Consider the following 16,033-nt stretch of genomic DNA (forward strand, 5'->3'; position numbering starts at 1 on the left):
AATAATGTAACAGACTAATAATAATATTTTCTGATTAACCATAGACATTCTGAAAATCTATGAGTGGCAAAAGAGTACAATTCATACTGTGTGCACCAATGGAAGTAACTGATTAACTGATTAACCAACATTACCTGTATTCATGTAAGGAAACATGTAGAACACAGGCAGATAGGTAAAAGTAGGCTTGAAAAGTTTAGAAACACAGCATTAAAGCATAATAATTAACCAGAGTAATCTAAATTACTTCCTTTTTCTACCTCGATAGCATAGGAAAAAAAACAATTATGTAAGTAAATTAAAAGAAAATATTCCCTGAGCCCATTTTCAGATTGCTTGCAAAGGGCTCTAGTCAGTACCCAGAAAAGTATGTGATTAAGTAAAGTTAAATCCCTTTTCTCTAGAGTGTGCACTATGCAAGGATCCTGATGTTTATTGAGTTCTTATTATAAATAGGAGTGTTAAGATTTATTCCCCAAATGAACCACATATTGATACAAAAATGTCTCCAAATGTTGTTTGAGCCTCAAATACTTAATGTGTGATTAGTAATCATGTTAAGATAGCTGTTTTTGGCCACATTTACTAGTAAACACTCAATATTATTAAGTAACAAAATTATATTTTATTCAATAATGTTATTAACTATTATCATTTGCAGATAAACTCAGAATATGCCATTTTTATTTATGATGCAAGAAGAAAAAAAGATATATATTTATAGCAATAGAGGAATGTACTTATTACTTAATGGGGCGGATTCATGTTTCCTTTTTTTTTGCATGTCAAGTAAATACTGGCTGCTTTTGCATGTAGTCCATAAAATGATGGACATCTTTATTTTTACAGTGCAACTTAGGGGTCTATTTACTAAGCAGTGTTAGTAGACAGAGGGAAAAGTGATAAGGTGCGAGCCAATCAGCTCCCAACTGTCATTTTTCAAACACAGCCTGTGAGATGGCAGATAGGAGTGGATTGGCTGGCACCTTATCACTTTTCACTCTGTCTCCTAACACTTCTTAGTAAACAGACCTCTTAGATTTGATTTTGGACCTTGACCCTTGTGACAAAGTCTACTGTGCGAGTCCCCGGGAACATAGCACTCATGCCATGTTCCCGGTAATGTCTGTACTGTGCATACACAACTCCTCAAAAATAGATGTCACACCATTTTCCTATTGATTTGTACAGCTCCGTCATGGGACTCTGCAGAAATAAGTATACTAAATGGGTACAGGGTGTGTGGTGTAGCGCTCCTGCACCCATGGGCTCATGTGCACCGCACACCCTGCATCCATTATATATACACCACTGCTCTGGACACACCTCTCTCAAATCTAAGAACATTTGAAATCTCCCCCACCTGATGCGCAACATGGTTTTACCAATGTGCAAATTTACTGGCTCCCACAGTGTCAGACTGGGGCATAAAGGGCCCATCAGGGGAATGCAGTGATAGGTGCTGTTCCTGAAGGGGTGTGGTCAACCACCAGAGGGGGAGTGGCCAGCCACCACAGTTGCTTGACTAATCATTAGGAAAATCTGGGTGTGGTTTCTATAGAAACAAACCAAGAAGCAATGTTTATCAGTGGTCCTGCTCCATCAGGTAACTGACCCTCTAATAGAGTAACAATGTACAATTCAGTACATAGTCTGGAACATGACCCCTAAAAAAGGGGATGGGGCCCTCAGGCAGTGGGGCCCACCAGAGATTTCCCCTGTACCCCTGTGGACCAGTCCAACCCTGGCCTCCCAACTCAGAATCAGCTCCAATGTGTCGTTTGCATATATTGCCAGAAATTACTTTTATTTACTACTTTCCATGAAAAAAATAAATAATTTATTATATTCATTATGCTACAAGATGCTTTCTATATACTGTATAATTATTAACAGACTTTCAATTTAGCAAATGTTCCTTTTGTTTTGAATTTAAAGAAAAAAAAGAACAAATATGAGTAAAATAGTTCACTCATTTATTAGCGAAAGAAAACTTACTGCTTGATGTAAACTCTTGTTAGAGAGAGCCTGGAAGTGCCAAAAATCAATCTGAATGTGAGGACATTCTCTATTACAGAGAAGTGAAAAAAAATAAAATAAAATAAAAAGCCAAGTGGAATATGTCTTTGAAATAGCTTTGTCACTTTTTATGGAATGTAAAAAGTGTTTTGTTAGAAGCAGGTGGTGATTGTTAATACAAGTAAAAGAGTTCAGTCTTTGTGTTTGCTCATCCAGGCCTCAGCATTATCATGTAAAACTGTGTCTGCGTACCTTAGAGAGCGGGAGAAATCATGGAGGAGACTGAAAAAATAAAGCAGAATGCAAATGAATCAGAGATACAGGCGCTGTCTGCTCGATATACTTGGCCTGACTTAAATCAGCCATTTGATGGAGGTATCAAACTTCATAAATAGGCATTCTGTCTTGAAATTGATGCTGATCTATTTATGGGTGCATTCATAAATCTCCAAAATGGGCATCAGCATGCCACTCTGTGCAATTTCATTTCATAAATCTACCACTTTTAAGCGCTGGCTGCCAGGATCATTTTACCAAAGTACTTTTAAAATATTTGCATCCACAGTCTCTCTTTTTTTTAGCAATTCAGTTGTTAATGGTTACAAAAAGCACGGGGAAGGTTACATAGAGCGATAAAGATTTATATGGACGGGTGGTAGGGAAGTAGAGGAGTTAAAGGGAGAGATTGGTTGTAGCGACAGGATTTACAGTATGTGGATTGCAGGAGTGGTATTGTATTGTAGCAAGATTTATTGGGTTCTAGTTTATAGATCAGTATCAGTATTTAGAGGCAGGGATCACATTAAGGCAAGATGGCAGAGACTTTCTACCTTTTTTATTGATTGGCTATTATTCACTTAGCTACAAAAAAATAATCATTAGTCCTCTGATTACAAAAGAACATCGAAGGTCATTTTGTAAGGGAAATAAACAGCTCATTTATCTGCAGATGTATTGACAAACTATTTAATTAAGTTAGTACTTGATTTAGTCAGTGGATCAGAAATGTGAAAATTCCCCATTAAAAATCTTCTCTTATTTCTTTGTCTGCTTTGTCATGATGATGTCATCAGATTAACCAGTAAATTGATGTAGCAGTGACACATCAGAAGGTAAAAGACTTTGAGAATGGAGCTAGAGAGACATTGGGGAACGGGAGAGACACTGCAGGGCTGTAGAGACAGAAGGAGGCTGGATCTAGAATGACACTGTGGGACTAGAAATACAGAATAGGTGTCACAAACTGCAACAAACATCAGCTGCAGCCACCGGGTCACTTACCTGGATCCCCACTCCATGATCCGACTCTGTGACAGACTCCCTCCAGCTTCTGCAGCTTCTTCTCACCTCCTGCAGTCTCCCAGGCTTCCTTGTGCTGCATTCCCTCCAGTTCTGGCTGCTGGGTGTAGCCATGATTGTCTGAATCAGGTGACTGTTTATCCACCAATAGGAGACCAGTTTGCTATCACTTGACATCTAAAGCCAATCCCTTCTCTCCCAGTGGTATATATATATATATATATATATATATATGGATTCTCTGAGCACACAGCACTTTCCAGTGCAATGTTGTCAACACCCCAGCTGTAGAAGCATTAGAGAAAGCTCCTGTGGATATTCTATCCTACTCAGCGACTCTTGTGCAGATTTCCATCTCACTGCACTCCTGGCTCTAGTTCCTGGTTCCATCCCAGAGACCCTATGCCATCTGTTCCGGTCCTCTATCCTAAATCATTGGTTCCAGTCCGATATCCTCTGTCATCAGTTCCAGTCCGATATCTTATACCATTGATTCTAGTCCAATATCCTATACCATTGGTTCCTGTCCAATATTCTATACCACTGGTTCCAGACCTATATCCTCTATCATCTGTTCCAATCCAATATCCTCTACCATTGGTTCCAGTCCAATATTCTATACCATCGGTTCCAGTTCAATACCGTCCAGACTGGTTCCTTCCCAGAGATTCAGTCATCAGCTGCCAGTAAAGGGAAACCCAAGCAGAGGACCATGATGTTTATTTTTAATCAGTTAGATTACTTGTTCTGGCACCATGATTGAGTATTTCACCACCTGCTAGTCCCTATTTGAATGCTTTCAAACAGGGACTAGCAGGTAGTGACATTAGAGCTTTTTATTTAGGCACTTTTGATGCATAAATATAGAGCTTCACATGCTGCTATGATAGAATCATAGCAGCATGTGAGTCTCTATACAGTATTTGCAATCAGCACTTTATAGACAAACAATTCTTATTGAAAATATAGACTTACTGCTATGATTCTATGGTGCTGGATTGGACTGCACAAGTTGTGATTGCTTCTATTTGGAACTTAAAGAGTGCAGACTGTTACAAGGATTGGAACAAAGTGTCTATCTTGGACTTTGATATATTGTTTCTGGTATTAGACTGCTTTGTATCTTAAGCTGTCATTTGAAATACAACAAACTTTGATGTCATTCAAATACCAAATACGAGTGTTGTTGTGAGTGTTATTATACTCTGATAGACAGATAGATAGATAGATAGATAGATAGATAGATAGATAGATAGATAGATACTGTAGTTAAAATTTTGAACTACATATTACCTTAGCAATATACTAGGATCCTAATTACATGGTTGTGTTTCATTTTTAGGGGTCAATTCAGTTAGATGCAAGGGGGCGAGATGCTGTGAGGAAATGCTGTCAACGGCACTGCAACTCACCCCCCTTGCAGCCCAATCTTTTCCCGGGCTCTTGGTTGTGAGGCTTCAGAAAAAAAATGCCAGTCCAGTGGTACCATAAGTGCGGTATACCGTACAGCTGCACCTACTGCCGCAAGCAAATTGCGGCTAAATGAATTGACCCCTTATTGTATGTTTTTATTGTTTTGTTATGAAATAAGAGAGTCGAAGATTTGTCTTCCTTTTGGACTATCAGGCATCATTTGCAGAACTAGTAAATTGGGCTACAACCCTACCGGTAATATAACACTCTGTTTGTCATGTTAGCACTTCCTGAGTGCAATAAGAAGCTGATGATGTCAATTCTGTGTTTACTGCAGCTGAGCTTAAGTACTGATTCATGGATGTGACTTGGCTCTAGGATATCTCTATGACTAAACTACTGGATTAATCGGACCATAACCAGAAGCATTCTGTACATAGGGCCTGATTCAGATCCACTCGCAAGCGCACCATGCTCGCAAGCAGGTCGATGTTTGCCCCCTGCACATGCGCTGCTTCCGCCGTGTGCGAGCCCCAGCGAGTGACTGAAGTTCAGTCACTCTGAGGCTCGCTACAAGATGGGGTGGCTGTTGATGGTGAGTGCCATCATCCTGTAGGCGGGGAGAGGGGGTGGTTAGGCAAACACAGGCATTCCCTTGGGAATGCCTGGCATTTGTGGGTGGCCGTACTGACATCACCAGTAATGTCAGTAGTGGACTTCCTGCTCTATTAGAGCAGGATGTCCACTCGGGCTTGCGGGAGCTGAGACCCTACCACAGGGTCTCGTCGCAAGCCCGATGGTCATGATAATTGCAACCATCTCCAAGACGGTCACACAAGCTGTGGGTGGTCACCCACAGCTTTGCGAGCGGGCTGGAGGAAGAAAAAAAAAAAAACCACGCCCATCAGACCTATGAGCTGCCTCCGGGTTGCTGCTCCCTCTGTTTGGATTACCTGAGAAGACCTGAGATTTCCCTTGCCTACAGTACCCAGCCGTATACTTTCTGCAATATCCAGATACCTGATTATTATCATTTTCTACCCATTGTGACCTTGTGCAGTGGGGCCGGGGTTGGAAGCAGGAGCCGTTTATCACATCAGTGCTGCTCCCAGCTGGCGCTGTGCGCTGAACTCCCATCACGCTGCTGCAGTAACTGAAGACACAGGAGCCGCCTGTCACCGATGGTGTCCACATCTAGCCATCCTTTCCATGCTTGCCTAGACCTCTACCTTTCATCACGCAGTGCCAGTGTGGAATAGGAGTTGCCTATTACTTCAGTGCTGAGACCGGCTAGCACCTCCGTTGATCATCCACCCACGCTGTAACGAGCGGTGAGTTACGGGAGTTGTCTGCATTTTCAGCCTCTCCCTGTACTGTGTTCCGACTGCTCAAAGGTATACTATACAATATAGACTGCCATTTCCGACATATCAGTCATCTATTTGTGTCCATCAACACGTTTGCAGGACCTGTTTCACTAAAAACGCTAAAGGATTGTCTAATTAAATTGTCCAGCTAATTCATCTGTTCAACTGATGATTCAATGACAGGCTAATTTTACTATCAGAGATATATATGTGCAGAGGAATCTCAAGGGAAACAATATTGCAACTATTGCAACATAGTTGCCGTATGGACATAATCCAATTATAACCTGGAATATCCACAGTCAAGTAGCTATATTAGCCTACTTTTAGCTATTCTATGGAATTCATATTTGCTTGACCTTATTTTTATTGTATAGAGAGCTTGATCAACTCTCTGTGCCTAATACAGTTTTTACTTTATGTATTTTTCCTATGTTCATTATTGGGTTTAATTGAGCCATTTATTTGTGTTTATTATTCATGTGTTTAATAAATATTATATAAATATTATTAATATTTTTAATATTGTGTATTTACTAATGTCCCAGCTCAAATTTGGAGCACAGTTATCTTTTTAGTTTTGTTTTTCCATTGAGTAGCAAAATGTATCACCCTTCTGCAACACTAAATTTGCAGCAGTACCATTGCAATACTGCTTGCAGGGAACTGTGATAGAGCTCATCCTTAGCCAACTCCAAAATAAGTCTTAAGCCTACTAGTTGTCATGTGTTTCTAACAGGAGATCAAATAGTTCAGTCTTCAGAATGCAATCTTGCTTCCGAATACAATTGTCTTTTTACAGAAGGAGAACACACACCAGTGATAGGAACCCAAAGGAGCAGAACACGCTCCTGACACAGTGTCCTTTACCTCAAGGAAAAAAAGGCTGCACATTTCTCAGGCTGAGCAGTTTGTCAGAACCATACCTCACAGCAAAACAACAGCTGCTAAAGTATAAATCAAGCTGCGAAAATGTCACTAGCAGGGACTTCCTCTATCCCCAGAAGATGTACTTTATTCCTCTCTTCTGCTTCTGGAGATGAGGTCATTGAGTCAGCCAGCTTGTAGCTAAGTGAGTCGCAGGCACCCATAGGAATATACCCTGCAAATGTAAAGAATTGCAATGTTTTGGTCGTGCCTACAAATACACAGCATTGACACCCTCTCCAGAGATTGCAAGCAATGCTGTTTAGCTCTAATCCTACCATATACACAGCTTGTGTATGGGTCTAATCCTCCACATACACTGCTTATGTTCAACACTAATCCTTAGCGTACAGTTCTTGAGCGCAGTGTTAATCTACCATGTACCTTGCTTTCTACTAACAATGAATATTCAGTGTCATGGATTGGCAAATGAAGGATAGATATATAAATTATCCTGTTAGATGAATGTTAATTGGTCCTGTAATTTATATGTGCAGAGCAGTCAGAGCACAAAGACCCCTGAGGATAAGTAGCAGGATTACACATCCTAGTTGTCGCTTCTTACTGAAAGTAAACATCATGAACAACCAGCTGTATAACTAGCTCATCAGCAGCTGTTGATGCATCAGTCTGACAGAGCTAAAATTGGAGGGTTTTCTCTCTCCAGCATAATTTTACTTAATCAACCAATTAGTTGTCAAAAAGAATGTCAACTGTCCTGCGGAATGAATGCAACACTTTTACGCTTCTGTAATTACTATGTAAAATATGACATCAAAACAGTGGGCTATGTTACACATTAGTTAGTGCGTTCTGTCTGATTTCAAGACAGTAAAGAGATAGGAATAACTGAAATATAAAAAAACATGTTAAGTAGCTATCTATCTATCTATCTATCTATCAATCTATCTAGCTATCTATCTATCCTTCAGAATTGTTATATATAATAACACACACACCAAAACTCATATCTATCTGTCTGTCTGTCTATCTTAAATTATCTATATATCTATCTATCTATCTATCTATCTATCTATCTATCTATCTATCTATCTGTATGTCTATAGTACTGCAGATAAAATATCCTGCTAAAATGGGATGACAACAACGTGTCGACATATTCAGGATGTCAACAGGTGAAATGTCTGCATTGTCAGAATGTCAACATTAGGGTTTGGCTACAGGCAGGAGGGTTAAAATTAGACTGTGCGAGGGAGAGGTTAGGGTTAGGCACTAGAGGGTTAGGGATTAGGGTTAGTGATAGGGTAGAAATACTCACCGGAACACCGGAGAATCACAGCACTGACTGGAAGTCACAGTCACATGACCACCGGGACCCGGAAGCCGTGATGGACTCGCTGCAAGGTAAAGTAAGTCACCGCTGGACCACCAACATTCTAATTTGGCAACATTTACTCACTGTCTACATGATACATGTTGACCATCCCCATGTCGACATTATGAATGTTAAGTTTGTCAGCATTTCATACCACACCCTCAAAAATGGCAAGTGGGCTCCAAACTTAAAAGAGCACTATATATCATCCAAAAAATTATCTCCACTTAAAATTAAAAAAATAATCTTACCTGGTTTATAATGACTGTTACAAACTAGTTTCAAACTACTTATTAAACCGGATTGTTTAATCAAGTGGGAAGTTTAAAAAGTTTGACAGATTGTGATACTGTAAATGGCCTAATTCATGGTTGGATGCTAAGAGAGGCATCTAAAAAAAAGTAGCATTTTTGTGACCTGTTGACCTCCAACTGCGCTTCCTTCTCTTCATGTACCCAGGTAAGATGAGGCTGGAATACTGCTAGATGTATAGCTTTACTGTGAGTACTGAAAATACAAAAACTTGCAGTACACATTGGAAACACATTAAAGTTAATGGGCGAATAAAGAAGGTAAGTTACCAAGTGGATTGGAGCATCAGAAAAACTAAGTTAAGTAGACTTACAGTAAATAGTTAATTTTTTTAGTATAACACTTTTGAATACATGTGCTAGCATCCCCATCCACAACTGAGTATGAAGCATTATTTTACTTGTGTAAAACGAGTATGCATTGCTGTATAAAGTGACTTTTAAAACATGTTCCAGCAGTTTTAGTGTTTTTGCATAAAAGGGTGCATTTATTTAACTTTTGCAACCAATCAGATGCAGTCATCATCATCACTGTTACAGAAATGGTCAATTGTTCATGACAGGGTCTTTACTAAGGATGAAGGGATGAAATATGCAGCCATGAACAGAAGGAGCTGGTGCCATTGCTACTTTTACCATCAAAATGATAAATATCCTTAGTGGAAGGGGTCACAATATTCAATCTTCACCTTCTTTTCTTTTTTCTTCTTATTACTCCTCCCCTTTTCCGTGAATTGCCACACCACAAGTTTCTTTTTTATTATATTATTATTTTCCTATCCTCTCTATTTTATTTTTATTTTTATTATTATTATAAAATCTAGATGAAAATAGTTTATGCAACTATTTTTTTTATGTGAGATTTCAATTTCTTACTCTATTGATGATTGTATTTCATATGTTTTGGTTTATTGTTTCTTATTTTGAAGGACCTTTGTGTATGTTCCTCTGCATATTGTCTTTCATCTATTGAATAAAATATTATTTAAAAAAATATACATATATTCTTAGTGGAGGTTTCCATTGAAGATGTCAAAGGATATGTTAAGAGATATAGGGCAAAATGTAAGAGTTAAAATTTTTGAAACTGTAAAAGTAGAGAGCTATACTCACACATTTTCAGAACTCACTCTCTGTAATATGGTGTGAGAACATGCAAACTCGCATATTTCTCACACCCTGGCAACTCGCAATAGCAAAACTCGAATCCAGATGTTTTGCCATTGTAAGAATAGAACTCGGGCAATGTAATAGAGTGTGAGTGTTTAACTCGCACACTATTACTGACTTAAAACTCATAAAAAACCAGACCTGCTCAGGCTAGCAAGTACGTATATCCTGAGCAGGCCCAAGTTACACAGAAACATGCACAGATCTGTGAGACCCATGCATGCTTCCATGTTTAAAAAAATAGTGAAAATACAGAGGAAAAAAAACATAGGATACCCCTGTATTTTTATTACCAGTACCGGGCTCAGTGAGCCAGTCCTGTTTGTGGAAATACAGGGGACAAAATGAGAAGGGGTCCCCTGTATTTTCCACAACCAGCAGAGGACCCTTTCACTGGGTCCCCCAGCCAAAGCAATCTCACCTGACTGCTAATCAACCCAGGCTGGGGATCCCTGGGGAGGTAGTGACCCCCACAATAAAGGGATTTCCCCTCCAGGTCACCCCAGGCCTGGACTGATAGCCCAGGGCTATCCCTGGCACCCCTGGGCAATGGGTGCAAGGTTGATTGTGTAAAACATTCATTTAAAAAACAAACTGCCATTACCTGAGCACATGGACAGGTACTGTTCTCTAAGGATAGTACCTCACAAATGAGGGCTCAGCCACTGCATATCCCATAGAAATGCAGGGGATGAGCATTCTTTGGCTCAGAGAGGTGAGCTTCCACCTCTCTCAGCCAATGAGTGGTTCCCATCATTGACTTTAATGGTGGGAACCGCTAAGTAACTTTAGTAACTTAGTGCTTCCCACCATTGAAGTCAATGGTGAGAACTGATTATTGGCTGAGAGAGGTGGAGGCTCAAATCTCTCAGCCAATTAACTCTCAGCCTATGCATTTCAATGGGAAATGCCGTGGCTGAGCCCTCATTCATGTGGTACCTTCTTTAGAGGACAGTACCTGTCCTTGGGCTCAGATAATGGCAGTTTGTATGTTTCCAAAGATGTGGATGACTACATGGGCCAAAGAGAACTGGAACCAAGGGGTAGGTGAGTATGGATTTTTTTTAACAGGAGTCTTGGATGCTACATGGAGAAGAGGACTTGAATGGCTTCAGGGATTATAGTGAGTATGTTTGAGTGTGAATATGAGTGTAATAAACTTGTACTTTCATGGTGTGTGTGTCCTGTGTTTATTTTCATATTTATTTTGTAGGTGAACTAGAGGTACAACCTTAATGCCCCTCATGCTGGTTGCTTGGTTCTCCAAGCACCAGCATGTGAGGGAGGCTTGCTGGGACCACTAGTTCTACTGTAAAAGACAATATTATTGAATCTATCTTTTACACAATCAACCGAGCACCCACTGCCCAGGGGTACCAGGCATAGCCTTGGGCTATCAGCCCAGGCCTAGGGTACCCTGGAGAGGGGAAACAGCTTTATAGGGGGGTCCCCACCTCCTCAGGGATCCCCAGCCTGGGTTGACTAGTAATCAGGTTAGAATACTTTGGCCAGGGGAACCGGTGAAAGACTTCCCCAGCTGTGGCATTACACTCACGCTAGAAAGAGTCCGGTGCTGCTGTGGAAAATTCTGGGGGACATCTACTCATTTTCTACCCTTTATTTCCACAAATAGGACTGGCCCACTAAACTCAGTGCTGGTTAATGAAAATACAGAGGAACCCTACATTTTTCCCCCGTGTATTTTCACAAAAAGGACCGGCTCCGAAAAGCCTGGTGCTGGTTGTGCTTTTAGGAGGGAACCCCACCTTATTTTTTTTGGTTACTTTTTACATTTTACTATTAAACTTGGAAGCATGCACGGATCTCACAGATCTGTGTATGTTTCTGTGTAACTCGGGCCTTGTAATGAAAGTCACATTACAAAATGTGAATTTTTTGGATGAGAAAACTCACACGGACTTGCACAAGTTTGCAGGCTATTACACTTGGCGAGATGTGAGACAAACTCAGACCTTTAAATGTGCAAGGAGGTCCGAGTTTGTCCCGCACACAAAACTCACACCTTATTACATTTACCCCATAGTATAAACTGTTTTTTTAATTATAATTTTAAATGATCGGTGAGATGTATTGCGCTCGTTCTCTGATAGTGGTATATAGGCATTGGAAAATCTCACACCATTTTCCTATGGTGGTTACTTATGAAACAAAATCATGTATGTCTTACCAAGGCACAAAAACAACTAATGGTGCATACACACGATCAGATTTTGCCTTCAGATATGGACGATAACGATTTAAAAATCATTCAGTCGTTCATATCTGAAGGAAAATCGTTCATATCTGACATGCCTGAACGATGGACGATCAACGATGCGCGTTCCCGTTTGTCAGATAACGATATCTGACATCTGATGGGTTTGCAGTCAGACTTGGACGATTCCATTCATTTTAATGCAGTCAATAATCGTTCAATCGTTCAAATCGCTCAAATCATTCAAAACTTTGGTAAAATCGTTCAAATCGTTCAAATCGTTTAATCGTTCAGTCGTTCATCTGACAAATCTGACAAGTCTGACAAATCTGACCGTGTGTACGCTCCATAAGGCATAAATGACAGTTACATGGTGACAAAATCATGTATGTGTGACACAGATATGTCCTCATACACTGAACATCTTTGTGCCGTATGATGTAAGACAACAGCACAATTGAGACACTCTGAGAGGAGCAGCCAACAATATATTTATTAAAATTTTGCATCTTAGTTGCATCACATACTTAGCGAAAAGCCTTTTACGGTGTACCAGAGGTGCTAGGCTGCAACTTGAATTGCACAGGAATTGGCATAATACATGTACAAAGACATAGATGAAGTGCAATGGAACTTGCATGTGGAACTAAAAGTTTATTACACATACAGTCACACATGTACACTCACACTTGCATGTGGCTCGTATTGGAGCCTTTTTTACACAGATTTAGTTTCAGAGCCTGATTCAGCAAGGAACACACAGATGCAGACATATGCACCCATCCGCTGTGAGCATATGCTAATAAATTCGCACGCAGAATAAGCAGACGCCTAGAAAAACACAATACCTCCCACTTCCCTTTACGTGCATTCTGTTATTCCACGCAACACAGTGGAAACATCGGTAACATTGAGAACCATCGAACACATTAGCATATTAGTTGTTGACCTGACTCCACGCAGGATGTGTGCCACTTCCTGCATGTAACTAGACCTCAGACTACGGCTGTCACCGCAGGGGCTTAATTATGCATGCCTATAAAAAATGCGTCCAAATGCACAGACACACCTGCGTTTGCCCGTCCATCCCCACAAAATGGCACTTCCTGTCAATCACTTTTCTCTGGGTCTGTGTTGCCTCTGCACACGCCGTACTCATCGCAATAGCTAGTACGTGCACTGCGATGCATATGCATGCGCAGAGCTAAAACATCGGTCGAGTGCATTCAATCTCTCCTGTACGCTCCTTGCTGAATCAGGCCCACAGCTGCTTATTCGCATGCAATCGGTTGATTGGTGTGTACTGCGCATGCATATTCATCACAGTGCACATGCGCGAACTAGCCATTGCGCTCGGTACTGCAATCGCAGAGGATATGCAGACCCATGGCAGAGAGATTGACAGGAAGTGCCATTTGTGGGTGGTGATGGGGGGTGGTCGGGCGAACGCAGGCGTACCAGTGCATTTCAACGCCATTGCATAGGCATGCATAAATTAGCCACTGTGGTACCAGATGCCGCCTGAGGTATCATAGCGTGCGCTGAAGTAAGCAATTCCTGAGTAAGGTCTGGGCTTCCCTAACTGTCCAATGTTACTCAATGTTACCGATTGTTTCTCTATGTTGTTAAAGTGTACGGATGTGTAAGGGGAAGTGGGCGTCTTTATGTCAGGCTGCGATCGGAATGCGAATGCAAACATTTACATATCACCTCTGATATTAGCAACTGCATTTCATGCTTATAAGCAGAACAGCGATCCATAGTGAATCAGGTCCTCAGTCGCACACACAAACAAATGACGCAAACCCCAGTAGACAATGACCACTAGCAATGTAGTCTTGTGCCTTCTAGTTGTTTTTGAGTGAAAAACATGCACGGCTGAGTCGCTCTGGACCTGGCTCGCCGAGAGGGCTTGTTTGGTATGACTGGAGCCACAGAGTATAAGGACAAATCTGTACATCTCACAGATCATTTAAAATTAGAATAATTTAAAAAAAAACATTGTACACCTTGGATTCAGAGTATTACGCTAATGCTGTCACAGCTGCAAATTTGTACGCAGCTGCTATGCGAAAATAAGCAAATGTTTCTGCCGCAGGGAGATGTATTGATAAGGCTTTGCAAATCCAAGCATCTACGTAAAATGTTGCAGATTCTGCGTATAGATGCAGCATTGGTCGCAGATCATTTGAATATCTCAGCCCTGAGTGAGTCTATAGTTCTGCAGAATGGACATGACAACTGAGATGCCAAAGCTATATTCCTTTCATAGGAGATCGCAGACGCAGGGTGTGACACGGCCCCCAAAAATGTTGCGACACACCTACATTCTTTCCTGCCACTCCCCATCATATCCCCCAAATGTTCCCTGACTGTCAATCACACTGAGAGTTAATATAGTCGCATGCGTGGTTTTCTGATAATCGCACAACTCTGTAAACGTCGGTATAGTGTACAACTCTGAGTCAAGCCCTATATTTATTGTGTCTTTACAAATCCTTCATCATCTTCAATCAAAACCTCTACTAAGGATTATTATTGTTTTGATGGTTTAGGTAAGGTGGAAACTACGTACCTACCCAATTTTCTTCTTCATCGTCAGTGTGCAACTTACACAAAGGTTACAGCACTTACAATTCAAACCATTTTGGACAGCTACATTTGTGACTTTTCGACAATTATTTAAGTCATATTGTGTTTTTAACCTTCACTAAAATAAAGTCCATGAAAATGTCTGAATCCCAAAAAATCCACATACTATTTGTAGCTTTCAAACCTTGTTCCCAACAATTGTGAGGATTAATAGGAACTGTGCACTATTGGGAATATGTATCAATGTGTTTCCTATTCACTATTCCAAACATTGTACAGGTGATGCATGTAAGCTAATGAAAAAATTTAATATTCTGCATTCTAAATTATTAATTACAGTATTAAAATCCAATTCAATAGTCTGATGGGGTCTATATTTATATATACACATGCTTAATCTCATAAATAAAATAAATCTCTAAAGACGGACCAAAGCAAGTGGCAAACTCTAAAATGTGTATACTGTACCTTGACAAATAATGTTAAGCACACCAACGACTCCCAAGGTGACTATTTACTATTCTACATTACACTATTCTTTTCAATAGGATAAACTTCTCCTGCTACACTGCTTATCTACTATGAAATCCCGTCATACATATCTCCAGACATTTACTGTACTGTATGTTGTAAACCAAGGGAAGGCATACACTCCAGAGGAAAATTAACTCATGTTCAATGTGTGTTTTGCAGTATTTACAAAACATGTTATTGACCTTCTATACCCTTATCAGACTTCTGCACCTATCTAATGCCTGTTATTTCCTATATTTTCTGCTTATGTTGTATCATAATTAATATTTGTATTTTTTTTTCCACTATTTTTGTATGATCTCGATTACATTTCCCATGTCCATCATTCTCCTTTGTCTGTCATGTTTTACTTCTGCCTCTGTTCATCTTCTGACCATGCAAAAACAGTTGGAATAAAAAAAATAAAAACAAATAGGGGGTAAATTTACTAAAGGTTGATTCTAATCGATTTCAAATCGATCTAAATGAATCAACATTGATGTTGTGTTTCTGGGGTTAAATAACACATTTACTAACACTTAAAAAAAACTAATAAAAATTGTCTGTTAGCAAATGTGTGATTTAGCCCCCAAAACACAACATCAAATTTCATCAATTAAGATCGATTTGAAGTAAATTAAAATCAATCTTTAGTAAATATACCCCTAGGTTTCAGTTGGATAGGTAGAAAAAAAAGATAGAGGATTTTCCAAGACAAACATTGGCTGAGTATCTTCATTATTCTCACTTGAAAAAATATTGTTAAGAACTCACACCAACAGAAATATGTACGATCACACCAGCTAGGGATGTGTATTATAATAAGTGCTGTCTTAATGTCACTCATAAATATCCAAATAGAAAAACAATA

The sequence above is a fragment of the Taudactylus pleione genome, unplaced genomic scaffold (genome assembly GCF_031769625.1).
Source record: "Taudactylus pleione unplaced genomic scaffold, aTauple2 ptg000270l, whole genome shotgun sequence".
Lineage (NCBI taxonomy): Eukaryota > Metazoa > Chordata > Amphibia > Anura > Myobatrachidae > Taudactylus > Taudactylus pleione.